At 38.9% G+C, this 17,160-nt stretch overlaps 1 protein-coding gene across 2 annotated transcripts in view; it reads left to right on the plus strand.

Annotated features, from left to right (window-relative positions):
* LOC134615396 (uncharacterized) overlaps positions 1–17,160 on the plus strand; it is an 83,562-nt gene that overhangs the window by 49,232 nt on the left and 17,170 nt on the right. For both annotated transcript variants that reach the window (XM_063459909.1, XM_063459910.1), the window contains exon 2: positions 6,167–6,288. The gene's annotated coding sequence lies outside the window, so the exon portion shown is untranslated. The remainder of the gene's footprint in view (positions 1–6,166; positions 6,289–17,160) is intronic.

Consider the following 17,160-nt stretch of genomic DNA (forward strand, 5'->3'; position numbering starts at 1 on the left):
CCTTTTAATGCACTTTCATAAATGTGACAAAATTATATGTGTCCTTGAAAACATGGTGGATTTTGTTCACCCTGCTTCTACTTTTAAACCCAGATAACAGGAGTTTTACAAATTCATTATAAAAGTCCCTCTGATTCCTAGAAAAGGATAGAGCCCAATATCCTCTTGTTCTGACATTGTTTCAACATGCTATATCTTCTAGATCTGCAAGCTTCTGTTCTAGTAAGATCTCCACCTCTGTGAGTGCTTCATGTTTATCCACTATGTAGTTCTGAGAGTCTGCTATTCTATATATTTTGTTTCCTAGTTTATCTGTACATTCAGGTTGCCTATAGATTGGACCAATTCTGGAGATAGCTGTGTAACATGTGATTCAAATCTTTCTGGAGATATCTTCACATAGCTCTGATTTTGAAGCCTAAGGCTTCTGAAACTGAAAAGGCCATGGTATTCTGACCACAATGGTGTAGAAGCCTAAAACTCATTATTGGTAGGCTGAAACTTATTCTGATCTGGAAGCAGGTTTCACTTGGCCTGAGTTTGCTTGTTCTTTATACTTGTCATTATGCTGATCTTTAAACTGTGTTGGAGCCACTTTTCAGCAAGGCTAGCAAAGTTAAGTACTCAAGCGTCTATCTTGGTCAAGAGCGAAACCTTACCCCTAAAACCATTTAGTCTCGAGGTAGATTTCAGCAACCTAAAAAAAAGATAATTTCGCTATTGGAAGTAATAATAATGGTTCCTTACTGCCCAAAGGTATTGAATTGCCAAAGACTAAAAGAGGATTCTTAAAAATAAAATCACGATATGGGTATTAAAATGATGATAATAAAAATCATGATAATGGTATTAACCCCTTAAGGACACATGACATGTGTGACATGTCATGATTCCATTTTATTCCAGAAGTTTGGTCCTTAAGGGGTTAAACAAAGGCTCTAACACCAGTCAATGGATAAATATGTGAGTATGAATATCTTTTTTTTAACTCTGTCAAATCCTAATGACAGGAGACTGGGAAGTTCAACTCCATGAACTCTGAAGCCTCTTTTCAGACTTAGCAGATAAGAAACTATGATGACAAGCATTGTTCTTATCACTCATTATGAGCTAACATAAGCAAACAGAGATCATATGGCTCAATGCGAATGTCCACATATTCGTGAACATAGACGGTTATGATGATTTATAGGACTTCTGCTGCTGTTATAGACCTATGGATTATGAAGAATGGATCTGATCCAATTTTAGATGTTCTCATACATCCAATCAGCCAATGGGACCTATATAATATTACGTTTGTATTCTAGTTATTTGGATATTTTTAATCCTAATGGCATCCAATGCAAAAATTAAACTAGAGTTTATGTATAATTTATTAACATTCAATGTTTTAGACACACTAGCATGAGTTGAAACATATGGAGATACCCATACAGAACAGTTAATATGGTTTATAAATAAATGAAATGAAAGTCTTAATGAAAAAAAAGTTAATTTGTAACTGTGCATTCATATTTGTGGTTCCATGTCATTGGCGTGATGTGTGATAAAATAGCTGGGATTTAGTTAGAATTCTTGGCTGAACGCGGTGATATTTTTGTTTGCCTACTGTACATTCATTGTCAGTTTTTACTGTGGCATATAACTCTCATCCCAACAAGAAAGATCATGGGAAAAAAAGGAAACTGAAAGAGTGAAAAACAGATGGAGCAGTAAAAATGTATATTTATTTAATAAATATATAACATACAAATTAAGATTTTTTTTTAAATTTAAATTACTGCTTTATTTCAGGTCACTGTTCACTTGATCTGTGAATAAAACCAACATTTAGTGACTGTCTCCTAACCGTCAATCATATTTTGTCCCATCAGTCGTTTCTTTTTTTAACTCCACAAGTAGTGATGTCCCGAACAGTTCGCCAGGAACCGTTCGCCGGCGAACATAGCATGTTCGCAGTCGTGAATACGCGCAATGTTCGGTCCGCCCCCTATTCGTCATGGAGGTGGGAGGGTCTGGGAGGGAGGGTCTGCTGCTGATTGGCTGGAATGTGTCTGCTGACTGTGGTACAGGGTCAAAGTTTACTCAATGATGACGAATAGGGGGCGGACCGAACATCGCGCGTGTTAGGGACCGCGAACACACTATGTTCGCCGGCGAATGGTTCCCGGCGAACTGTTCGGGACATCACTATCCACAAGCCGATATTTGGATCACAAGTCAAATGAACAGGCTTGTCCATTGCACAATCGTTTGGTTTGTGAGTCGGCTAGATTTTAGCTCAATCGTATGAACTGCATTTTGGAATGAAAAAAAATGTTAGTCTACCAGAAGACACACTGGGTGACAGGTGTCACAGCGCACAGTAGTACTACTTGAAATTGCCTTGGTGCTAAAACCACTCACTAGAACTCACATCAAAGGAAAGGAAATTACAAACAGGTAAAAAATAAATTGAACTATGAAAGACACAGCTATCAAAGCCTAAAACTCTCAATACTGATTGTAACCTTGCTAAACAACAGTTGTTTAACCCTTTTAGTACAGCAGAATGGCAAAGTACAGCTATCATCTGCAACACTACAAAAAAACACAAACAGTCGGGTGCATTAAAATACAATAGTAATGGAATACCTACAGGGGGTGCCATGTAAAAAAAGAAAATGAGTAGGGGGTGCCCAGGGATTATTGAAACCATAAAATCCTAGGCAAATCGTAATTTACAAAAATTAGGACTTCTAATTATGAAAGGGGGCTTTATCCCCATTTAGGCAATTTGGGTAGGTTTGGGGGAGGGTAATTGGCCAGATCCTCTCCAGTTTTTGAACCTCTGTACGTGTTTGAGGATTCATTGTGTGAACTGTTTTTAATCTTCTTTTTTACTTTTATTTTGACGTGGCTTGGGACATTTTTCTTTTTGCGAATAAATTGCATTTGAATTTGGAACCAGATTGTGTCCAATCTTCATTCTGCAGACTTCTTTTTTTTTTTTTTAATTCTTTATTTTTGCAACGGCACTGAGTAGACAATGTGAATGGTTTGGCTCGTGCAAGAGCCCATTGGCTTTCCAGATGGTACATTTAGTATACAAAGATGCCAAAGTACATATATTAGATACATTAAGTAATAACATCATGCTACTTTCGTCCGTTGTCTTTGTGTCAAACAAAAAGAAGAACTGTTAACAACAATTTAATAAAGAAGAAAGGAAAAAAAGAAAACAAAACAGTGGGCCGGGGTACCGGTTGTCTCGGCCCAACGGTGGTGGTTGGGGTGGGAGGGGGAGGGGGTAAGGTGGAGCAGGGGGGGGAGTCATACCTTGGTCATTCAGGTTTTTTTTGCGTCCCCTGTCTGTTAATATGCCTTTATCGGTCACTGTAGGTTTCCCAAAGTTCCCAAGTCTTGGTGAAGGCTTTGGTGGAGCCTCGTACTTGGGCCGTGAGTTTGTCTTATTGATCACTATTGGCACTGGGGAGGTTTCTGGTTGTAGCCAGATTTGGGCTTTTGCCCTTCTGGCCGCTAAGGTTATTTTATTGAACAGTTGTTGGTTTGGTTTGGGCCAATCCTCTTGGGGTCTGGCTAGCAGGAATGACCATGGGTTTAGTGCTGCCGGTCTGTCCATGATTTGGGTTAGTAGTGTTTTAATTGCCGTCCAGAAAATCTTAATCTTAGGACAGTACCACCACATGTGGGCATATATCCCTTTCTCTCCGCAGTTTCGCCAGCAGAGGTCTGTGGGCATCTTTTTCATGTGGTACAATTGAACCGGGGTGGTATGTCACCTGAACATCGTTTTGTACGACTGTTCCTGCATTGTGACGCAGATGGAGGTTTTCATTCTGCAGACTTCTATATACATTGTTTTACTGCTTTTCTTAGGCCTCATAGGATATACAGATTTTGCCCAAAGAACTTGGGGACCCTTTGGAAATTGCGATGTACATTAGGCATTGGCTAGCCATAAAATGACATTTCCCTTCCACCCCCTTCTGGACAGCAGAGGTTTGGAAGAATAGGACATCTGAATGAACTAATGTGACTAACCATGTAGCAACTGTATTCCTTATGATTATGATGTCCTGTGTAGTGATACAATGCTATCTAGAATTCTATTATACACCAGATGCTTTTTACTTTGTTTTTTTCCTGATAATACATGTGTGTTTGGGCTTCTGTGGTTCAGTAAAAATGAATAACAATTTATCCCAATTTAGTAAAAACTAAAAGTAATGCAGCAATATTTTTTTTTTTATTGAAAAGCTGTCAGATAAACATACACAGCAAGCAATTGGCCACCTGAAAATGTGATCTTATAAATTGAATTAATCATTTTTTTTCTATTTTCAATAAGCTTTAATGTAAGTTTTAGATAAGCCAATGTTATACAATGGGCGAAGGGATACAATGTTACACAGGGAGAAATATTTCTCTCAAATATAGCTACGTTTGCCTATTGCATATCAAGCATATTAACAGCATACTCATTCAACGGTAGAGTATTTTATGTTGTTTGTGAATTTTTTATTTGTGGTGTAATTAATTGTAGAGCCAAAAGCTAAACCGCCTAACGGATAGAACATATCCTGTTTTTATTGTTGCTATACCTGGATTCCAGGATTATCAGTTTGGTTTTATTGGGATATGCCATGTCAAGATCACTTGCAGAGTCCGTGCCAACATGTGACACCACCAATAATGACAAATATGTGGTTTTACCCAGCTCAACGCAAGTGAGCTGAATGACTTGTGTGAAACTACAAGAGTTCTTAATATTGGCCTGAGAAGATTAGGCTGTCATATTAACATTCCAGTACTGCATGTTGAAAGAGGCAACTACGTAATCAGGGTCATTGTCGATTCCTAAATTAATCAAAACTTTCCCAAAGCCCCTACATAATAAGTGATTGAGATAAAAAAAAAGAATCCTATATTATATGCATTCAGTGGCGGGACTAACGTACCCTTGTGCAAGAAATGTTTTGTGCCCCTCTCTTGTGCAAAGTTGGCAGAAAGGAAGATCCTCAACTGTTGTACAACTTCCACAATGCTTTAACTGGGAATCTACCATTTTCCCATCCTTGTAGGGTTGTATTTGTAAGCAGTGTTTATGTGTTTGAGTGTAAGCATGCTTTTCTAGGGGTTAGGTGTGTATGAATATAGGGGTGTATTTGTGTTTGGTGTTATCCTTTAAATGCAGTTGTGTGTTTGTATGTACTGTTTCTGTTTAATAATTGTAGTGGTGTATTGTTTGTAGTGTTAAATGTGGGGGTTGTGTTTGTACATAGTGTTGGTGTTTGAATACAGGGATATGTTTGTTTGTTTGTAGTGCTGGCCGTTTATTGCAGATGTCTGTTTGTATGTAGTGTTTGCATACAAGGGTGTATTTGTGTATAGTGTTTTAATTTGATGTTGGGATGTATACACATATACACATGCTGATACAGATACACACTGACACACAGGTTCATATACACGCTGACAACACACACAGATACACACTAACATTTACACACATCTAACATATTGACACATACAGAAACACATACATACACTGACACACACACAGATACAAACACTGACACACTCACACACACACACACAAATCATAATTTACTCATTTTTAGCCACTAATTTTTGACAAGAGGGTGGCTTCTCTTTGGTCCATGGATTGTAGTATCTGACTCACCCAGGTTCTCTCCCACCCCCACCCCTCCTCCTCTTCTCTCAGCACCAGAGCCAAGCAGCATATCTGACATGGCCCCTGTTCAGAGATACCCAATGGATGGCCATAAGTGCATGGGACACTTGACGGGGCCCCACAGCTTGCAAGCTCCTGGTGCAGCCCTGTAATTTGGCCCAGTTGCACTTGCAACCCTTGCCAAACTGGATGTTCCAACACTCTACGTATATTACTTTTTTTTAGCACTTCAGAATCAATTAGCGGGGCATATTTTCAGGAATTTTGTTGGTCTACTTTAGAATCCATCTTAAATGCAAAATTAACTTCAGTAATTGTAGTAGCAATTGAAAGAAACACAGTAGACATTTTTGTTATTCTACTCCCTTAAATGAAAAATGTTGGTTAGTTACTTTATTTTTGACATGCTTATGTGTGTAGGTCACTGTACTTAAATGACAACTTTGTATTTTTTACATTTCACAGAAATTCTTTGCTGTTCGTCAGTTCACCTCAATGGCCGTGATATATTTAATGGAGAAGGATTCGGGCGTATTTGCTTACTCTGCACACTCTACATTGGTGTCAAATAGTGGCAACAAAGACAAGTAAGATATTATCACAAAAAATAATATTATTGAAAGTGTTTAATTTACTGGTCATGCATCACTTGCTAGGAAGGATACTGTCACGATTCCGGGAACCAAACACACTAACACACACACAGAAAAGGTGCAGTACCGGACCTTAGAGTGGCTGGGCTAAGCACACAAAGAATAGTCAGGAGACAAGCCGAGTAAGGGGAACCAGAAGACAGAATAACGAGAAACAAGCCGAGGTCAAAGGGTAGGAGAAAGTCACAAAGTCGGATAAACAAGCCAGAGAGTACGTAACCAGAAACACAAGTTCAATAGCAATACTAGCAAGCAAAGACCACAACAGGGCAGAGAGGAACCGGAAAGGTAAGTATATAAATCATTAGGTTAATTCTGATTGGATAATTTGCAATCAGAATTAACAATCACACGTGGGAGATATCTAGACCTCCCACTGTGCCTTTGACGCCGGGTCAGGTGGCTGACCCCGGCGTTTAGTAAAATGGGCGGTCTCCCAGCGTGCAGCGTCATGCATGCTGCCGCTGGGGGACGGCTGGAGGGTGAGTGCCGCGAGCGGACTGCAGCCTCCCCTCGCAGCCGCCCGCGGGATCCTGACAGATACAATTTTGTCAGCACTTAAAAAGGATTGTATAGTGCTTGAGAATGTCCTCATAATGGTAGAAAAAATACAATAAAGACAGCTGAAAAGTCTTAACGAACTGAGATTTTGAGTCATTTAGACAAATGGATTTGTCTACACAGTGAAGTGAAGATGGTCAAATTACTTTGCAAGTCAACATATCCAGTAACAACTGCTAGTAAAAATAAAGGTCAGATTCACAAAAAATCTAGCTGTGATAAGTTGAAAACTGACTTGCATTTAAACAATTTTAAAGCATATTGCATATCTCAGTGCTCTATACTGTCCATATACCGCATGGCACCTCAGTTATATTGACCTTGAATATAAGCTGGCTTAATGCAAGTCACACTCATCCTCTGTTTAATGTATCAATTTAAAGTCCAGATACTGATCTAACTGTAATGTAGGGGCGAGTGTTATCTCACATTCTAAAATCATAACTACTGAAACTGGAGTTGGTTCCTGTATTTCCAGTGAAACTAATCAATATATAATCTCTTCAAAGTATGTTTGACCTTTTAAAGGCCAAATATTATACTATGCTGTCATTATCACAATGTCATCCATTTATACTGTGTGTCAAAAGGGAATGTTTCACTTCAAATTTCATTGGGCTGGGATACCCTCCCCCATTTACCCCTATACTGGGCAGTTGTGGAATTTGCCCCACAAGTTGGGTTCTTTTGACTTATGACTTCTTTTCAGTGTTCAGTGTTGTTTCAGGAACATGATAATACTGGACTAACTGCTGATTTTCATATTTTCTCCATGAAAATATGTGTTGAGGTATTGGTACTCCATGTAGCCGTGGTGAGGTTTATACACCATTTCTATTTACAGCACCGGTGAACATTACACGTAGAGTGTGTCTCAACCTGGGTGTTGGATGCCTGGTATGCTGTGTAAAATAGTGGGTTGTCACTGCTGGGGAAACACTCAACCATCCCTACTTTAACAGATATGTCACCTACAGCTCACAGTTACAAATCTTTTTGTGTCAGGTGGCTGCTCTGAGCTAAATAAATTATAATAAATAATGATGAATAAGATAATAAACAATATACAATTAAAAGAAACTCTATTATGCTCCTAACCGATCCACTAACTGTAGAGATCCAGGGCTGAAGAGTACCACATTTGAGGCTTTAGCTTGAGCCCTACCGTAGCAATTCCTACACCTGCTATCATTTTTTTATTTTATTTATAAAACATTATTGTATTGTATCATCTGTCTTTGCAACAGGTCCAAACGACAGAAAAAAACACAAGTAAAAAACAATTTAGGCAAACAGTTCCATGTACTTGGGCTGATCTTGTATCCTATTTTTTTTTTATTATTTGTGCCAAGCCCTTATCAGTTTACAAAGGAATCAGAAGAATTTCAGGAGGACAGCTTGGACTGGTTCAGTTGTTAAAGCAGCACATGTAATGCAATATGCTGAAATGTTAATGTCCAGCAATACCTCGCAGTGGGAACTGTACTGTTTTGCAGAGAACTAAATCATCTTTTATTATTATTATTATTATTATTATTGGCATTTATATAACGCCAACTTATTCGCAGAGCCTTACAATATGATAAAGGGGTAAATTTAGCAATAAATAATACAATTGCTACATGTTACAGGAACAATAGTTCAAAAGAGTTTAGAATCTAGAGAATCTCTATATGTTAGTGACATTTTCTTCAGTGTAGATTCCTGGTCCCTTTTTATTGCTCCATGACAGCTTCTTCTGAAGATATGGGTTTATAAGTTCTATGAGTGTTGCTATGACAGTGACAGAAATTATTTGCTGTCATTGTCCTTTTCTTCCACCCTACTCCACATACTCTCGGCACACATCGCTTGTCTGTTCTTCGTGTTTGTTCATCTACTCTGAGTCATGCAAACATAAACCAGTTATGAGCAAACAGGTGTTTCTGTATTTTTAAGATTTTTCTTTGTGTTGTACAGTGGGTGGTGTATATTTTGAAGTTGGGAGTTACATAGTTAGGGGAAAAGTAACAATACAGATTTTACAAAAATTCCACATGTAGGCGTCTTCTAACGCATATTTTACAACATAAACGGTTTCCTTTTATTTTATTTTCCTTTAAGAACATGATGGCGAAATTAGAAAATGAAAAAGTAAAGATTCCTAAAGCTGTGCTAAAATAACCTACCTTCTTATAACTCACTGCTATTCTCTAAAAGGACTATTGATGATTGTATCTGTTTTTATTTCATCCTTGTTTTTTACTTTGCTGGCATGAAATGATGGTGAGATTGTATTTGGACGCACTATACATTTTTTGTTGCAATGCATTAACTTGGCTCTCTAAAAGGAGGCTCTCTGTGCCTAGAGGGGTATCAGCTACACCTCACTAACAAGGCCTATAGAAGGCCGAAACGATCGTCTGGGTATTGCTGTTTGTCTCGTGCAGGGAGAACCTTCGGTTCTGGTCTGCCCCTATGGTTGGGATCAGTGTGTTATGCCTTGGAGCTGGTTCTTTCTATAATTTTTAGATCTGAGCGGAGATTTATTGAAGGGCAAACTACTGAGTTCCTCTAAGCTTTTGTCCGTTCTCAAAGTTCTCACATTCTTTGTTTTAGTTATACATTCAAATACAAATATTACTGTAGATATTTTTTCCACTTAAATAGATATTCTAAGTACAATAACATCCTTTGCTCACTGTATAGATTATGGATTATGGGATAAATAGATATAATATCACTGTATCTCTAAGCTTCTTCTAACTGTAGTGATTTCCAAAACTCACTAAGACAGTCCCTTCAGAGATGTAACTTTTTTTCCTCTCACTCTTGCCATTCAAAATTTCCCACCACGCACAAACGCACAATGAGCTGGCACATGCCATGCTCGTCCTTACTTCTCCTCTCTGACTTTGTTATTCTTAGATAAACCTATAATTCTTATGTATTATTGTCCATTACAAAACTGATAAAATTGTAAATGAAAAAACAATAGCTAAAATAGCCAAGCTATGACAATAAATGTACTATCAAAGTATAAAAACTGTGCAATAATAATGCATCATTTAATATTCTGCTAATAATTTGATATAAAGACAAAAAGACAAAATGTACACCCCAAAGAAGAAAATGCTAGTCATTAATTTCAATAAATAAATTTGTCTGTCTCTCTGTCTATTTCACTGTGTAATAAAATATAATGTATGCTAGACAGTAAACTCTTTTGAGCAGGGTCCTCATCAACCTATTGTTCCTGTAGCATTTTGTGATTGTCTTGATTATTTTTAAATTCACCCCTTTTATAATATTGTAAAGTGCTGCGGAATAATCTGGCCCTATATAAATGCTAAAAATAATAAAATAATAATACACAGAAAGTCGGTCCGATCATCTAAAAGTCTAAACATTTAAAAAAAAAATTAAATAAAAAGAACACAAAGGGATATTGTTCAACTTCAACCTTGCAGAAGGAAAAGTTCCAGTGAGTTAAACAGCCTGTAAAAGGACGGATGAATCCCATTTCTCTCATGCCGTTTCCAAGCACAGCAGACCAGAGATACTGTAACGATCTTAAAACTGGCTGATAAAAGTCTCATGGCCACATGCCTGAACTAGTAGGAAGAAGGTGACAGGTATGTTTTATTAATATTGCAGGCAACTAACAGAAACAGAAAGAGACTCAAATGTTCAGAAATAGCTCAGTGAAGCGAATGCTCCACAAAAGATGTGAAGTTGCTTTCACCCTGAATTCTGCTGTTGTTCAGCTCCTATTTCTGTCTGCAAAATATTAAGTAATTTTAGATTATTATTATTATTATTATTTTTTTCTGTTGTAATTTTTTGTTTAATGTCAATTGTAATGTTTAATGAAACATCAGGCGGAATAACAAAGAGTTATTTAAAATGCTTCTAAAGAGATGTTCCTGAAACACAACATCAAAATCTTACAGAGCTTTTCACTAAAGTTTGCATTGTCAAGAACTCAAAGTAAATTCAAAGTTCATTTCACATTTCAGGCCAAAATACTCAATATGGAAAAAACAATCTCCAAGGCACCTATTTATTTAAATTGGCTGTTTGAGTGGAATTCACATTTAATTTCTGACAATTCCCACTTTATTGAATACCCTTGTTTGTTGTGCTACATACAGTACTAAACTCACCATTCCTCCGGCACTAGATCCATCACATATTCTTTTTCTAATTCAAACACGCTTTTCAGAAATTCCGCACATTTAATGTCAAATCCAGAATCCTTCCCGAAGTTTTAGTTCTAAGTAAAAAAAATTCTTAGAAAACTAACACACTAGAGTTTGTCTGAGCGCTCGGTAGGGGAGAGGGTGTAAACAGATATTTGAAACAGAAGTTGATGTTAATTAAAAATAATTAGTCCAGCACTATAGGTGTTCACAGGGCACCCTTGTAATTTTTGGTGAAGGTCCAGTGTTGAATGGGGACTGATATAACCTTATTCATTACAGGGAACATGGTTGTGCAGGGTCACTATCCGTATGAATCATGTCTGGTTTATGTTACCCCAGAGGGCGTATTAGTGAAATAATAACAGGTAGGTTCACATGAAAAAAGAACAAGTCCTCATTGAAACTTCTTTCAATGTGGTATTGAACCCCAAAATTACTTAATAGAATATTCCTAAATATACCGTCTACATGCTGGAGATGTCAGAAAGGACACGTATTTTTGGTGGAACGCATATTTGGTGGAACTGTCCAAAAATAATTCCGGTTTGGATTATGGTAAACACAATTTCTGAGATTTTGGGTTGAGTCCCACCTTTTGATGCAGATTTAATACTTCTGCATATAACATCAATGCCAATATCTATCTATAAAAAAAAAACTATTTTAAGACACTTCCTCAATGCCGCTAAAACTCTAATACCTGCCCTCTGAAAACAAACATGTAAACAAACTAAGAGACAATGGCTTGATAATGTATTGGGGGGAAAAAGAAAAGGTTGAGTTTAAATACATTGAATGTATTGTAGTGTCCTTGACTCTCATAGATTTTGAATGTTCATATTTTACAAAGAGTTGATGTCGCTAGCTCCTCTCAGCCGGTGGTCTTCCTGTTTGTCTTTATTGAAGAGACATTTGGTTACAAATTATGTCTGGTTACAAATTTCAAGGTGGTTGCAACTTGAAAAGGCCTCTTTCCTTTTCCCTGAAGCTCTGCTGACAGATTTCTTCATACCATCCCAATCACAAAAATGCGAATAAACTGATAGCAGTGGCAGTGTGGCTTCCATCAGTTTAGTGAACAGTACCACCCACCCTGCATGATAAATTGAATTGTGGGTAATTATACCCAGGGGTTCACAGAAAATAAAAAATAGCGACCATAGGGGACCTATGGCGGCAGGCACATGGCGCCCCGCAATCCCAGCTGCCACACTACATGGGAGAGAGCTCCGACTTCTCCGATGACCAGACTCTGGGGTCGGAAGACTTTCACCTACCTGCACCACAGGCACAGATATCGCCCCCTGCGCCTACTGAGCCTAAATTGGATGCAGCACCGGTTACTAAGGCAGATATGCAAGAACTCCTGGCGGGCCTCAGACGCAACATCCACGCGGATGTAGCCACGCTCCGAAAAGACCTGCTGGGCCTCACAGGCCGCATGGGCATACTTGAGGAGAATTCCCGCACCACCACAACACAACTCACTCAATTGCAACAGGAGCTGCACACACTCCAAAAGCTACACACCACTCTTGAGCAGAGATATGCAGCTATGGAGGACTCCAGACCACACAACAACATCAAGATTAAAGGGGTGGCAGAGGCTGTTCTGGACGCGGAATTGCCACACTTTCTCAGACGCTTTCTATGTGCACTCCTAACCACCAGACAAGCCAAGTCGGTGGCAATGGATGGAATGTTTCGGATCCCCAGACCGGCCCGGGCCCCTGTTACAGCCCCAAGGGACTTGATCGTTCGCTTCCAGTCTGGACAGGACAAGGTCACGGTGCTGAGCTCTCTCAGAGGACAGACGCCTTGCCACTTTGAGAACTCTCTTCTCACCTTCTATGCGAATCCTCTCAGGGGGCACCATAGCGTGGTGGAAAATGGTGCAGCCTTCACCATATTCCTGCGAGCGCAGGGTATCACATACAGATGGAAAATGGCTCACATGCTGATGGTCACCCAGGACGGTGCCTCCTACTCAGTCCAAGACATCGGAGAAGCAGAGGCGACACTGGTGAAGTTAAGCTTCCCACGAGACTCACTCACAAACTGGCAAACGCAAGTGGCGGCCCAGCCCCACACCTGGGACCCAGCTGGCATGGCCCCATTCGTACCCAGGAGACCCACAGTGGACACCAATGCGTCGGCCACCACAAGAACTACCACTGAAGGTCTAAAGCACAAGACCGTTCACTCTATACCCACCATTACCGGGCATAATTCTATACTCCCTGACAGTAGATACCAATATTATTTCGGTTTAAAATCCTTTGCTCAGCTACTATGTACACACCTGTATCCTGCGCCTCACCACTAGACCGCTGACCCATACGGCCACCACCACGAAAGGGATAGGGCAGGGGATGCAGGCATAGAGTTTGGGTCACACGGATCCCCCTGGCGCTCTCCATGCAAACTACCCCCCCAACACAGGGTCACGATTTACACATCAAGGGCAGCTGTCTCACGGGATTATCTGAATTATCTTATGTTTTAAAAAAAAAGATCGCAACTATTTCTCTTTAACAAAATGTCACTGAACCACCTCATGTAATCAGTTATATGTCTTACCTCCAACATGTATCTCACAATGCGCTTCAAAAATAAGAATTAAAAAAACAAAAAAGGACTGCTATCATCAAATTCTAACTTCACGGTTTTTAAAAGTATATTACATATGATGAAACAATGATTTTTTTTTAATTATGTATATTGATTTTTTTTTTTTAGAAAATGTCACTTTTTATATCTGTCTGAGCACCCATGTTGGGTCAGTTTATACTATTCTTTGAACAATATCTGCCCAACCTAACTTGTCTTCTGCTGCAGGATCAAACTAAGCAATCACGGTAGTAGGCAGGTTAGGCTGAGCAGCAGTTTGTCGGATAATCGTAGAATCTGACCCAAAATGGCTGCTCAGCCAGATACAAAATTTGCTAAAAAAAAAATCAATATACATCATGTTTTCAAAAAGTGTCATTAAATTAAAAATAAAATGTTAAAAACAAGAAGTAAATAATCATGACAGAAGTCCTCTAATCTATTAAAAAAAGTTATTTTTGTACATTTTAATGTACAATCTGTATCCTGCAGTAAAGGGAGAGGTCCATTCCATCCCATGGTATTTGTTTAATTAATACTGTTGCCTCTGCCGCGCTAGATGGTATACAGTCCTCTCCATGAAAACATTGTATACATTGTACTGAATTTTTGATAAATTACATAATGCAAGCTATATATGCTTAGCATAGGAAAGGACTTTCCATAATTTTTTGATAATGAGAATGGAGTACAAATATCTAATCTCTCTCAGAATGCAGTTTTGTTGCCAATGTCTGGCTTTGTCTTCAAACGCATTTTTAACAACTTAACCCCACTATCTTCACCAACCCAGCGTAGACTGCTTGGACTACGAAACTAAAACAGAGTATAAAAAAGGATACAGCCAGCTGGCTAAACATTAACAGCAAACAATGTGAAAATACTAGACAGAAAAAGAATTGTTCCGCACAAAATGACAATAAAGCAATTTTCAACTTTCGTAAGTAAAAGAAGGAAGAGATATTATTGAATAGCACAAATAAAGGAATATTGATTATGCATTATCACAATGAAAAGCTGTTATTCCAATCAGTAGTTTCCATTGTAGCTCCTTTTGATGGGCTGTTGGCACGCTACAGTATAGATGACATTGAGCAACTTGTCATTTGTAAAGGATGCAGTTTGTCTGTGTTCCACGTGACAAAACAAAAGTTCTGTGACAAACAAAAGAAACGTTTTTTTAATGCATTCTTTTACCCACCTGTACAGAAAGAGATTAGCCAATGTCTATATCCTCTCTTATACAAAGTAGGCATTCTAAAGCTTAATGAAACACTATAGGCACCTAGACCACTTCAGCTCATTGATGTGGTCTGGGTGCAGTGTCCCAGGCTTCTTAACCCTGCAGTAGTGATTATTGCAGGGTTAAAGGGACACTTTAGTCACCTGAACAACTTTAGCTTGATGAAGCAGTTTTGGTGTATAGAACCTGCCCCTGCAGCCTCACTGCTCAATCCTCTGCCATTTAGGAGTTAAATCCCTTTGTTTATGAACCCTAGTCACACCTCCCTGCATGTGACTTGCACAACCTTCCATAAACACTTCCTGTAAAGAGAGCCCTATTTAGGCTTTCTTTATTGCAAATGCTGTTTAATTAAGATTTTCTTATCCCCTGCTATGTTAATAGCTTGCTAGACCCTGCAAGAGCCTCCTGTATGTGATTAAAGTTCAATTTGGAGATTGAGATACAAATATTTAAGGTAAATTACATCTGTTTGAAAGTGAAACCAGTTTTTGTTTTTTTTCATGCAGGCTCTGTCAATCATAGCCAGGGGAGGTGTGGCTAGGGCTGCATAAACAGAAACAAAGTTATTTAACTCCTAAATGACAGTGAATTGAGCAGTGAAATTGCAGGGGAATGATCTATACACTAAAACTGCTTTATTTAGCTAAAGCAATTTAGGTGACTATAGTGTTCCTTTAACTCCACCTCTAGTGGCTGTCTACCAGACACTCCCATGGGAGTGGGCCCCACACTCCCAATGTGCATATAGTATATTGATTATTGCTATATATATATATACCCATGGGGGCCCTTAGTCCACTGGCTGCATGTATAGTGAAGACAAGAATTGTGCAGTTTGTTGGGCCCCCTATTCACTACACAGCAGCTGGCAAACGCCATTTGCCCCCTCAGGCAGATCCTCTCCAACTCTCACGAGCCTGTCTGACAGAGTTTTTCTGCGAGTTAGCAGGGCAACCCTACGCCCAGAGGCTGAAGATAGCATTTGCTGGGCCCCCTCGTCACTAAAAGCCAGCTGGAAAATTTCACAATCCCACTGTACCACCAAGGTTAGAAGCAGGAATGGATGAATGAAATTAAAATTACAGTTAAATAAAAGCTTTTGTCCACAAAAGGCAGCGCCTATCATATTCCACATATTTAAACACACACTACACTGACTACACAAACACACTAAATCCACTACACAAGCACTCTAAATCCACTACATACACACTACATCAACTACTCAAACAATGCATCCACTACACAAACACACACTCTGAATCCACTATACACACGGCATCCATTACACACTGCAACATATAGACAGTATCCCTTACACACACACACACAGTTCATCAACTTTACACACATACTAAAGCCACTTTACAAACACACACTGCATCTACTACACACCCATATATACACTGCAGCCACTATACACACCCACACACTGCATCCACTATATACATCCTCTGCATCCACTACACACGGGCTCTATTCACTATACACAAAAACTCTGCATCCATTATACACATACACACACTCTGCATCCCCTACACACACACCGAATCCACTGTATACACACTGAATCCACTATACACACTCTGCATCCACTACACACACATTGCACCCACTGTATACACATTTAATCTACTATACACACTCTGCATCCACTAGACACACATTGCATCCACTATACACAATCTACATCCACTGTAAACACACTGCATCCTTGTGGGTAGACAGGGGAGCCCCATAGATCCAGACCTTGCGTTGTGTAATTTGCCCCAAAATCTCTGATGGTAGCCCTGCTAAAGATCTAAATAAAATGATTCTTCTGATCAAAGTTTTTAAATAAATGCATACACACCTTAACCATAATTTGATTAAACTAATCCTCAAGGCTGTTGTTTTGGAATGTCTACTTCCATAGTAAATAAGTTAATACTGAAAAACATTGACATGTTAGGCATAATGTGTAATGTTGGTGTATTTGATTGGAAATCTATTAACTCCTCAATTTCATATCATTATATCTCAGCTAATCTTCTTTCGTGGAAAACAGTGGAACTTCTGGTTCTTGAATTATGAAGATATTAAATATACTTGTGTGTTAATGTATTCTGCAACTCTGTTGTATGGAGTGCGCGTGTAACTTCATGTTTTCAGGTGCTTGCATACCTTTTATCATTTCTTTGGGAAGAATCAGAACGGGTGAGCAGA

This window comes from Pelobates fuscus, chromosome 6 (genome assembly GCF_036172605.1).
Source record: "Pelobates fuscus isolate aPelFus1 chromosome 6, aPelFus1.pri, whole genome shotgun sequence".
Classification (NCBI taxonomy): domain Eukaryota; kingdom Metazoa; phylum Chordata; class Amphibia; order Anura; family Pelobatidae; genus Pelobates; species Pelobates fuscus.